At 44.6% G+C, this 7,771-nt stretch overlaps 1 long non-coding RNA gene and 1 other non-coding gene across 2 annotated transcripts; one reads left to right on the forward strand and one right to left on the reverse strand.

The window, feature by feature from the left end:
• The first annotated feature begins 1,098 nt into the window (after positions 1-1,098).
• Positions 1,099-1,204, forward strand: LOC112918713 (U6 spliceosomal RNA). The gene has a single exon (XR_003234748.1). It is a non-coding gene; the product is annotated as a U6 spliceosomal RNA (small nuclear RNA).
• Positions 1,205-3,870: 2,666 nt separating this feature from the next.
• On the reverse strand, positions 3,871-7,515 carry LOC140593878 (uncharacterized). Its single transcript, XR_011994235.1, has 2 exons — positions 6,392-7,515; positions 3,871-4,230 (listed from the first exon to the last, which is right to left on the reverse strand). It is a non-coding gene; the product is annotated as an uncharacterized lncRNA (long non-coding RNA).
• Positions 7,516-7,771: the final 256 nt, after the last annotated feature.

Consider the following 7,771-nt stretch of genomic DNA (forward strand, 5'->3'; position numbering starts at 1 on the left):
TGTCCTTTTCTTGCTTAGTGGCTTTTGATATTCTTTAGCCAAATCAAACATGCTGCTTCTCAAGATACCAGGATCTGTATTTAATACAATAATGATTTTCTCGCTCCCAGCCTCCCTTCTCTCTCTCTTTTTTTATGACTCCATTGTTAAATAAGAAATGGATAATGTCAGCTTTCCCAATAGCACCAGTAGTATTTGTTGCTGTTTCATAAGTAATTTAGGAAAGCAACTAAAGCATAAAGAAGCTAAATTATTTATTACTGTATTCTCTACTGGATATCACTATAATCTTCAATATTAATGCCTTCCTTACAAGTGTAAGGTTGGAAAATTGAAGTCAGTGGGTTAAATTGATAAACTAAACAATTATGAAGTGTTTTCAGGTGAATAGTTGATTCTGCTTTTGTCATTAAATAGAAATAGTGCTTTGCTTAATGCGTGCATTATCTAAATATCTACCTAATATATGTGTATATATTCCTAATTGTTGTGATACCGTTTTTTAAGATTTTTATGTATGTATTCATGAGAGACACAGAGAGAGGCAGAGACATAGGCAGAGGGAGAAGCAGGCTCCCTTTGGGGAACCTGATGCTGGACTAGATCCAAGGACCCCAGGATCATGACCTCAGCTGAAGGTAGATGCTCAACCACTGAACCACCTGGGTGCCCCATGATACCTTCTTTAACTGATTCTCTTTGAAGGTCATAAGCAGCTCAATTCAGTTCTCCTAAGTCAAGTGCAAGCTTACCAATACCAATTCAGCGGCTAGTGTGGCCAGGATTAAGAAACCAGTTGTCAGAACCCACCCTTGCCAGAGCTGATGATTCAGTCGGTTTATGGGTTAACTCAGGAACAATGATCTGGAGATCCTAGAGTTAGTAGAGAAGTGTTTGATGGGGATGTTGTCTGCAAGTTTGTGCATGGGGCAGCCAGAGCAAATCAAAAGAGACAATAATCCTGATGTGTTGCTCTTCAACCAAACACGGAAGAGTTTAGGCAGGGGTCATTAGGGAAATAAATGGCCAAAAAAAGCATAGGAACTCCTTGCCTGGCTCAGTTATCATCTGTGGAGTTCTACGTAAAATCTGCACAGGGGGCTCACTTTGGCAGCACATATACTAAAATCGGAATGATACATGGAAGATTAGCACGGCCCTGCACAAGGATGATATGCAAATTTGTAATGTGTTCCATGTTTTTTAGAGCTTACTTAAAAAAAAAAAAATCTGCATGAAGCTCTGATCTCCTACCTGCTTGCCCAGAGAACAGTTGTTTTCAAGGGGCATGGAAATATCACAGGTTTTCAAGCTAAAGCTTGAAGTAATTTTCATAAATGAGCATCACCTCTTCCCAATTTTTCTGGAATTAGCTACACTACCACCATCCTCCAGATTCTGGGGAAGTTTTTTGGACCCCGTCCCTTACCGTCCATTTCAGCTGCAACACTCTGCTCCAGTCTCCTAACTTCAACACCGGTAGGACCCCCTGCCCGTGGTGTCCACCTTATCACTGTCCGTGGATCCCCTCCTGCTTGAGAATGCACAGTGGGCCTCTGCTTGCTTTAAGAATTACATCCTCCTAATGTCCGTCACTGTCTCCAAAGGCTGAGCACCTGCTTCTTCTCTTCCTTAGCTAATCTATGTATCAGCCGCCTCTCTGCCTGGCTAATCCCGAGCCCAAACCTTACCTGTTGCTATCTGCCCCCCAGATTTACACCTCCTCCCCACCCCACCTGCGTCCTCAAGCCATGCCCGCTATTCCTTTCACATTTGAGAATATGTTGGTTATACACTTCTCCTCTTTGGGCCAGATCTGTGTTTAGGGCATGAGGTCTTTTTTTTTTTTTTTAATTTTTTTAAATCTTTATGATAGAGAGAGAGAGAGAGAGAGAGAGAGAGAGAGGCAGAGGGAGAAGCAGGCTCCATGCACTGGGAGCCCGATGTGGGATTCGATCCCGGGTCTCCAGGATCGCGCCCTGGGCCAAAGGCAGGCGCCAAACCGCTGCGCCACCCAGGGATCCCTAGGGCATGAGGTCTTGAGGGGCCCCTTAAATCCTGTTTTTGTGACTTCACACTTGCAGGCGACTGACTGCTCTGTGAGGACCCTGTGAGCAGAGGAAGGCACACAACAATGAATGTTGGTTGGTAGAGGCTGCTCTGGTGATAAAGTGGTATTTGCTTTTCAGTATAGAACAACTTCAGTATTTTCCCTGCACACATTAAAAAAGAAAATGCTATATTGAAGCAAATGAGTATATCTGAAGTTTACATAGAGTGCTAATAGAAATGACTTTATTTTTAAAAAAGATTTATTATTTGTTTGTTTGTTTATTTAAGAGAGAGAGAGAGAGCACATGCACAGAGGGAGAGGGAGAAGCAGACTCCCTGGTGATCGGGAAACCCAATGCGGGGCTTCATCCCAGGACCTTGGGATCCTGACCTGAGCCAAAGGCAGATGCTTAACCGACTGAGCCACACAGGTGCCCCAGGAATGACTTTTTAAATGGTGTTTGGAAATAAAATCTGAAAAGGCAAGAGAAAAATGAATGCGACAAGGAAGGGATATACATTTGTGATGGGAGATGCCATGCTGCTCCTTCACACAGACACACACTAAGTGCTTTTGGGGAAGGATCAGAAAAGTCAAATTTGATAGCCCCCAAACAAGCACAGCTAACTCCAAATAGGTTGATCCAAAGACAGCTCCCAACAGCCTGCTGGCCCTACCCCAATTAAAGTAACTTCCAGAAATAATAATTCTTCAAAATTGCATTATCTACACAGAGGATTCTTTACAAATAATCTATGTCAGGGTTTGATAATTTAGCCACGGGCCAGATCCAGCCCAGCTCTGGTTTTGGTAACTAGTATTTTCTTGGAACACAGAAACCTATCTTGGAACCTATCAACCTTTCTTGGAACCTATCTGTTCGTTTTTGTGTTGTCTGTGGATGCTTTCCATTACCATGGCAGAGTTGAGTGGTTGTGACAGACATTCTGTGACCCACAAAATTAAAAAAAGGCTTTTTAGGGGGAACATTTGCTGATCCTTCACCTACACGATCTAAGGATACAGTAATTTGTCTAGAAGTGCCATTAACTTGGAAATGTAGGGCACCCGAGAGGCTCAGTGGTGGAGCGTCTGCCTTTGGCTCAGATTGTGATCCTGGGGTCCTGAGATCAAGTCCAGCATCGGGCTTCCCATGGGGAGCCTGCTTCTCCCTTTGCCTGTGTCTCTGCCTCTCCCTCTGTATTGCGAATGAATGAATGAATAAATAAATCTTTATTTTTTTTTATTTTTTATTTTTTTATAAATAAATCTTTAAAAAAAAGTTTAGAAATGTAATCTGGTTGGATATATATTTTCTGAAATGAGGGAGTGAGCTGAGCTGGGCCTCCCATGTGTGCTTCTCCCCCAGGGGCAGATATAGAGCCTAAAATCTGGCTGGCTGGCTAAGGGAGTGTAACCTCTGGTCACCAAGTATAGTAGCCAACTTGTTCTGGTTTTCCAGGGACTATCATGACTTTAAAACTGAGTTCCATGTTCTGGGAAATCAGTCCTGGGTAAACCAGGAGCATCAGTCACCCTGACATACAGGGTGGGGTCTGGAACAGACAGACTTGGGTTTAAATGTATTTTTGTGACTTCACGCTGTGCAGTTTTGAACAAGTTAACTAATCTCTCTGAACTTCAATAACCCTATTCATGAATTGGGACTGATACAATCTGAGGAATTGTTATAAAGGTTAAAGGAGATTATGTACAGAAAGAGTCCAGCACATAATAAGCACTTACTAAATATTCATACCGTTCCTACCCCTTTGACCACTATGAATTTTTTTATTCACTCTTTAGCCAAAATTCTCTTTTTCATAAAACTATCAGAAGGGAAATTTTAAAAGACTTTTCTTATGTCCTCCAATTTCTAGTGACATCATTCCTGTGCATCCTACAAATAAATGCTCTCACAGACAAATAACTTGTTCCGCAGTGGGAGAAGTAGTCCATATACAACACATTGCCTGATTTTTTAACTCAATTGTTTTCTATTTTCAATATAAATGCTTAGAGACAAGTGGTTGTTGAATTTGGTTTTGTCCAACTGTGGGTATATCCCAGAGAGGTTTGGTCTGCCCAGCTAGTTCCAGAGATCATGATGCCACAGGTTCACAGCCAGATGCAAAACTTCTAGCTTCAGGGACTTTTTCGAATGTAGCATTTGGTGCCTGTAACGGAAAATGTTGACAGGATGTTGATAGAAGCTGTGAATGCTACCTCACTCATGATTCATCTGATGGATCAGTATGACCAAAGCGCTAAGTGGATCAACACGCTCATTAATTTTTTAAAGAGGTTAATAATAGGCAGCAGTGTGCAAATCCAATAGCAACCTAGAAGCCTTCAAAGGCCCCCAGGACGAGATCAAAGGGATGAGACAACATTAATCTTATTCCAACTATCAGCATTTTGATTTAACATCCAGTTGGTTAGCAAATGTGCAGGATGGAATTAAATAATGTGTACTCCTGTAGTGATTTATATTCCAAATTACACTTAAAATCCTAGGTCATCCCCAACAAATCCAATTTTCTTTAGGCTATGGCTACGAGAGTTTGAAAAATCAAATTTTTATTAAATGAATTGGTTAAATCAATCCAGAGCTATCAGCATTTTTATTTAATATCCAGTTTCTTATCAATGTATAGAATGGAATTAAATAATGTGAACTTCTATGGTAATGTATCATCTAAAAGGTTCCAAACATCCACTCAATCATAGCTGGTTTCCAGAAAATTCAATTTACTTGAGGCTATAACCATATAATTATAATGAATCAAACTTTTTACTGAATTAATTGGTCAAATCAGTCAAAACCTATGAATTCAGTGAAAAAATAAGTCAGATTGATTGGCTGATTCGAATGGCTAATGCAGCAAAATGAGTCACATTATTAGCTCAGAAGACATGCCATTTTAATTTGATTTAAACTATACACATCTGTGTGCCTCTTTGAGCAGGACAACACCGAAAAGTGCTGGTTTCCAAACTTGGCTGTACATTAGAGTCACCTGCAGGAGCTTCCAAACCTTCTAAAGCCCGGGCCACACCAAGATCAATTAAGTCAGAATCTTGGAGATAAGACACAGGCATTGGACCTTTATAAGCAACCTAGGTGATTGGGAAGGCCTGACATCAAGTTCAAATAAATAGGAATGAAGCCACTACAATATGTTTGGCCTTAAGGTGAAGCCTAAGTTGGAGAAGGAGAAAAGAATGAGACTAGGCTGTAATATAAGAGCATTTACTATAAGTTAATAATTTATTATATCATTAGTTGTTATTATTTTAAAATGTAATAGCTAACTATTTATTGAGTTCTAAACAAGTGTCAAGCACCACGCCAAGGATTTTATGTGGATTTTTTTACTAAATTCTCACACATGCCAGTGAAAGCTTATGAAATCATTACAATTATTATGCCCATTTTACAAGTAGGGAAATTGAGGAACAAGAGGTCAAATATTTGCCCAAGGATACCTAACTAGCACATGGCCACGTGAGGGCTGGCGCAAAGCAGTGTGTGGCTGTACTTGAATTGTTTTTTAAAAACCAGTCACTTAAAACTCTGTTTCCTTAGGTCTTTGGACTCACTATCTTATCTCTTTGGCAGGGCATTGGGTTGTTTCACTTTTCTTCGTTTCTGGATTCCAAGGCCTTTCCGAGCAGCACACAAAAGCAATTTCTGATGCCCCTGGGAGAGAGGTAGGCCTGGCTTTATGGTTATAACAAGCAGAAGAGTTAATATTCCACATTACGATCTCCTGCTCTCTCAGGGGTGTTTTGGGCATACTTAAAGCACTCTTAGGCAGCATGTGGAAACCTGAAACAAACCTCCCACCTGGAGGAAACAGGCATATTTGCTAAGTGTGTTTAAAATTTAATTGAAAAAGAGTACTTCCCATTCACAGCAAATCTTATTTCATAAAATCTTCTGTGGCAACTTGTCAACCTGCATGGTTTGTTTAAAAAGTTATTTGGAGTTTATTTATTTTTTTTTTGAGGTAGGTGCCCTAAGTAACATGTATTAAATACCAGCATCTAAAAGCTTAATATTTAGATGATAAACATCACTGTTTTTTGTTGCATAATGAAAAAACAAAAGGAAGAAAGAGATATGAAAATACAATATAATGTCACGGTCATTTGCAGCAGTTTCCTGTGACAATTACGAGGCTGTACACGAATTTCTGAATTATGTCTTCTTTCTCCTTTTCATATAAAAGCTGAGAGGAACTGCTCTGAGAAGCTCCCCCAGGACCAAGGCTGACCGTCAGAGCAGAATCTGGGCCAATCTCAGCGGTTGTGTTTTTTCTTCAACCCACTTACCTCAGGAGAGCAGGATTTTTGCTTGGGCACACCCAGCAAAGCCAGCATCCGGGCGGAGGGAGTGAGGGCCCTGCCCCGGACCCCACCAGGGCACTGCCCCCACGAGGCTGGGTGCACAGCACCCCCACCTCCCCGGGGGCTCCTGCTACCTGCCAAGGCACCTGGGCCTCACAAGGGACCGGCGCTCCCCTTGAGCACCAGGCAGGCCCCAGGAAGAAGCGGTCCACATCCTCATGGAAGGTGAGGTCCCACGAGGGGCGAGCATCCGCCTCCCAGCTCAGTGACGGCCGGCGTGGCCTCCAGCTTTGGGGCAGATGCGCACCCACCCTGGACATGGGTCAAGCCCCTGGGTACCAACTATGCTCCACTCCCTGGAGGTCTCCTCACCCACTTTCCTTTGGGGCAGGCTGGCGGGGCTGCGCAGGGCTGGGCCCGTCTCTGCTGTGTGTGGCAGGCCGAGGGGGTCTGCTTTCAACTCCTTTCACGCTTCCTTCTTCAAAGACAGAGTTCCTGGGGCACCTGGGTGGTTCAGTCGTCGGGCGTCTGCCTTTGGGTCAGGTCATGATCCAGGGTCCTGGGATCGAGTCCCGAAGCCTGCTTCTCCCTCTGCCCGCGGCTCTGCCTCTCTTTCAGTGCCTCTCAGGAATAAAAAAAGATTTCTCATGGTGCCTTATAAATAATACTTGGATTTTTGAGTTTAGGAAGATGGCCTGAGGAGAATGTGGATCTTGAAACTGGCGGGAAATCTCAGGCGGGAAATATTTTAAGGTGATAAAGGAAAAAGACTGGACACATCCTGAGGCAAGGCCCCGCACGAGAACACAGAGGGTGGGGTTTGACCCCCGGTCCCTTCTCCTCAGCCGCGTCCCTTCGCCTGGTACAAAAGCCTGAATTATCTGTGCTGAGCGGCCCCTGAGTCTGTGTTGAAGAGAAACAGAAAACGTCTCGGGGCCCACGTTTCTCCTCTTCTTCGCCGGCCTTCCATCACCACGCGCGCCCCAATGAGAAAAGCAAAGCTGCGGTGTGCGCTGGCGGGCGGCCTCCTCCCCCCGGGGCCCTGCCGCGCGCCCCCCGGCTCCCGAGCGCCGGCCGCGGAGGCCCCGCCCCGAGGGCGTGAGTGACAGGCGCGCAGTGAGGGGGCGGCGGGGAGGGGGCTGCGAGGTGGGCGGGGCCTTCCCGGACCGGGGGAAGGCCTGGGGGAGCTGGGAACCAGGCCCTGCCCGCCCCCGCCCCCGGGTCCCCGAGCGCAGCCCGCCTCCAGTCCTCACCGCGCAGACCCAAGAACTACTAGCGGAGCCTGAAAATGAATGAACTAACCTCCTGCTGTGGTCTCCCGGGAGCCCTTTCCTGACTCTAGGTAGCCGGCGCTATCATTCACCC

Source organism: Vulpes vulpes, chromosome 9 (assembly GCF_048418805.1).
Source record: "Vulpes vulpes isolate BD-2025 chromosome 9, VulVul3, whole genome shotgun sequence".
Classification (NCBI taxonomy): domain Eukaryota; kingdom Metazoa; phylum Chordata; class Mammalia; order Carnivora; family Canidae; genus Vulpes; species Vulpes vulpes.